Source organism: Schistocerca serialis, chromosome 4, assembly GCF_023864345.2.
Source record: "Schistocerca serialis cubense isolate TAMUIC-IGC-003099 chromosome 4, iqSchSeri2.2, whole genome shotgun sequence".
Lineage (NCBI taxonomy): Eukaryota > Metazoa > Arthropoda > Insecta > Orthoptera > Acrididae > Schistocerca > Schistocerca serialis.
In genome coordinates, this window is record NC_064641.1 from 61,351,040 (window position 1) to 61,355,696 (window position 4,657).

The window sequence follows — 4,657 nt, forward strand, 5'->3', positions numbered from 1 at the left end:
GCCATCCATTGGTTCTTTGGTGTGCTGCACCATAGTGAGTCAACACCTGACCTACTAAACTGAGCAGACGATTTTAGATAAAACTTTAAATTACGCTATCTTGTTTTTCCGTTTTCCTATTTCGGTGAAATAAAACCTATATGTTACCTGACGCCGCGCTCAAATTACCTTGGAGAATCCCATGTAACTTCGTCTATTTGTTTTAGAGATTAGCGTAGTCAGACAGACAGACACGATAGTTTTGCAGTTTTATTATTGATATATAGACCAGTATTACAAATTCGTTGTAAATTTCTCGCTTCAAACATATTGGACATTTCACTTTGGAAACTCTATGTTGTTCACAAAAGGCACTTCTGTCAATTTTTACAGCTGTCTTAGTTTATTTGCGGTCCATTCTGTAGTTTTTTCAATTACTGCTAAATAGAAAACTGAATTGGTTCTACGCTTACTCTGTTAATGTGCAGTAACTTTTTTCGATGATTCGTTTATAAATTGTTTTTGTTAGTAAAGTTCTTCTATATACTTTCAAACATGCTCTGTCGAGATTTTTCATTCGCAGTTGGAGTTATCTACACTAGAGGCACACAAACAACGCACGGTCATCAGAAAAACGTATTCCTTTTACGTTTTATCAGTTTAAGTATCAGGGAGCTTCCTCTGAGCCTTCTTGTCCGACTCATCCAGTTATTAGTTTTGTTTCGTCATACGGAAGAAGTGTAATAGAAATATACAGTATTATACTACTAATATAGATTCGATCAGTGCGTTATGGGTGTATCTGAAACTGAATGAAAAGTTTCTCAAGCGCCACGAATCCGATACAGAGTGACAATTGACAGCAACTGCTTCTCTCTATTGCTTTACTCACGACATGCAAATGGTGCGTTGTTCGATGTCTTCTTCCAAACTTGTCTTATTCTCTACTCCTATTTCTTTCGTTAGAGGCAAGATAGGAAACGAGTTTAAGCCGCGAAGCTATATTTACTCTTTCTTCACTACTCCAGCTGTTCAGTTTCTTCCTTTGACCTCTTCTGCTGTCCATTTTCATCCCTGATTTCTTGGAAATGTTTTGTTTTAGTAACTTTCCCACTTCTTCATTTTGGCTTTGTGTTTTGCTCTTCCCTGGCTCCAATTTATTGCCCATTTATGCTATTTCCTTCTAGAACTTCACGCATATTCCCAAGTCGATTGATTATGCCTTTTAAGCTTTGGAAATGCAATGTCTGCTAGAAATGATTGGTCCTTTCTTTTTATTAAAATTCAATATTGTTTTCTATCCTGTTACTGACAGCTTTCGTAAATATCTTGTACGCTGCACGTATGTGATGTTGCGCGCCGTTCCAGTGTGGGCGTGTCAAAACATTTCATTGTCATTACATGACAAACTATATTCAACAACACCTGGAAACCGTTACAGAAGTCCATGAATGAAGCCCTCATAGTCGTCGCCCTCTCCGGAGGAAATAGCAAAATAACAATGTAATCACGTTTTTTTAAATGAAGTACAGTACTAGCTTTCTGAGAGTTCAGATGTAATTATATTATCAACCCGCAGTGGATTGTTTACACGTACAAGACATATTCAGAAAGTACAGGGTGTTACAAAAAGAATATACGTAGTTCGAATGCATATATTTATTAATTTTTAAGACGTACAATATGAAACTTTACACATATATTTAGGAACCTCTCAAGTTCAGTTTACAGATGTTCAATATGTCATCCATCAGCTTGCGACCGAACCGCCGAATCTTTCCATCAGTAAATGGGGTATGTTCTCAACTGACTCGGTTGTTTTAACCCCCTCCACTGACAGAATGACCCGCTTCCTACTTCCGTATGTATAAAGCCGATACGGACTTGTAGCTGTCACGCCTTTGCGCTTACTGCTACGTATTTTAACCGTAAATAGCTCAGTCCTAATGGTAAGAGGTAGTAGTGAATTCACGTTATTAATCTTTGAAGACAGCACAGCTGCCACAAGCTCAGCTCACTTTTACTCCACTCCTACCCTCGCCATTGCACCACATTAACTAGGTGCTACATGGACCTTGCTAAATTCACTTGCGTATACATTTTTGACCGTTACTCGCCAGTATTTACCTAATGATTAGTACACTCCTAACCGGACTATTTCCCAAAGAGCTGTGATGATTGAACGGGTTCGATCCACAGCCTACAGTGCCCTCAATGGCGGCTGGAACTACGAGCTGTAGCACTCGTATAAGCTACTGCACGTCCGCCATAAAATCTGGGCGCAGGAACTCTTACAATCAGCCCCAGTGGCATAGAGACGGCTTCGACAACCATTCGTCGCGTTCTACTCCACAAACGGCGACGATATTCGCCTCTTCGCTGTTGCACAACCACTTTTGCGTGAGCACAGTTACGCACGTCCGATCACGCCAACACTCCCCAGGCCATTCCATTGTTCAGTCCCTGTGTCTCCAGCTACCTCTAGCTATGCTCGTATCACCAAGAGTGGGGGCGTTCCCCTACCACCTTTTCACCGAAATCATTTAGTATTTAAGAATATTCATATTTATTACCCTGGAGTTCATACCAGTCATAATAATTTACTACTAGCGCTTTATAACAGTAAATCACACAGTAATAACTTATAATTACCAAGAAAAAGAATACATTTGACTCCGAGAGCTTAGTGCATTGTCTGACAGACAGCGCTAATTCCCAGTTTCGCCAATAGATGGCATCAGGGTGCACTCCCTGGCAGTCTCACACCAGCGCGCCCATTTCGACGCGCGGGCTCCAAATTACTGTCAGCCCACCATCATTTCAGTTCCGTTACACATGCCCCACTTCTTATTGAAGTATCTAACAGTGATAATTCAATAAGAAGTCTCTCCTATAATGAATCTGAAATTTTCGTTTAGCTTTTTACCAAGGGTTTTCCCTTTCTTACTTATACACCTCGGTACTTATATTACTTATTTAAAATTAAACACCAATTCTTTCTATCTTTCCTGCTAAATATTACATTAATGATTTACATATATTCTTTCCAATTTTCTTACTTCTAAACACAGCACACTTTAAACATCTTTTTTACAAAAATTTTAAATACACTTCTTTTATCTCAGGCAAGTAAAACACCCTTATGCGCCTATTACTTTAGAGCCCGTCCTTTTCACTTTACCTCCTCACTTTTCTACCTCTTCCACAACACTTATTTACACATCTATTAAGGCTTTCTTAGAAGCTCAGTCTTTCCCAGTCTGTTTAGTCTCTACTTAAACTAGAAGTTTCATTAGAATACTACAACATATTTTAGTGAACATTTACCTTTCACATAGAACAAAAGAAACAAAACTATTTACATATTGGTTTACTTTAATATTTATTTATATATTTATTTTCAATCTGGTAGAATTCGTGGTTCATACCTTTTGAGATCCACTATGTTTCTTACTCCCAGGCGTTTGCCTGTTAATGGGTACTCTAAATAATAAGCATTCACATTGGGTATGGACACTATTTTAAATGGTCCATTATATATATATATTTAAATTTGCTGATCTCGTTATTAATTTCACTTGACTTTTAATGTGTTTTTACAAGAACGAGATCACCTATTTTGAATTTAGGATTCCTTACTTATTCGTCATGACGACGAATTCTCGCATCTGCTTGTTTTCTCATCTTGTCTTTTACTAAGTTCTTTTTACTATCATAATCTAATTCAACTCTATCTGGAAATTCTAGTAGGTCTTCTACTAGACTTTTACTTCTCGTCTTTTTCAGGATTTCTTCTGGAGTAAATCCAGTGCTCTCGTTTGTTAATGCATTCATGATTTCTTCGAATTCACTCACATACATGCCCCACTTCTTGTGGTTGCTATGGCAGTATGTCCTAAATAACCGACCTATCTCACGCATATATCTTTCTGCCGGATTGCTTGATGGGTGATAAGCTGAGATATGTACCACTTCTACCTGTTTCTCAGTTATCCCATCCTTCCACATTTTTTAGCAAAACTGAACACCATTATCTGATAGTATTCTCTTTGGCTTCCCTACTTTCACAAAATAATCACACACCATTTTATCATACACAGCTCTGGCAGTAGCTTTTCTCAAGGGATATAGCTTTATATACTTTGAGAAAAGTTCAACTGCTACAAATATGTACACAAAACCCCCCATGGTTTTCGGTAATGGTACAAAGATATCTACTGCTACTATTTCTAATGCTTCATCAGGTTTTATTGATTGCATGGGCCCTTGATTAGTTGCTTTTGTTACTTTCGCCTTTTGGCATAGATCACAAGATCTTATCCTCTGTGCTACCCTTCGTGCCATGTTGTTAAAGGTAATACATTCATCTAACTTATCGGTACACTTCCGTGCACCACAATGGCCATATGCCAAGTGAACATAATCTATCAGCACTTCAGTGTGTTGTTACGGCCAACATACTCTCCACTTCCCTGGATTATTTAATCTTTGAAGATACAATACACCTTTGTGTATTTTATATGAAGCCCTTATGTTAGTTGCGTCCGGATTGTCAAACTTGACCTTTACCGACTTGAGTGCATCATCATCACTTTGATATCTTCGTATATTCCGACATATTTCCCTAATTTTTTCTCTTCCCTCCGCTTTTTTGAAGTAATTCACCTCAAAAACATCT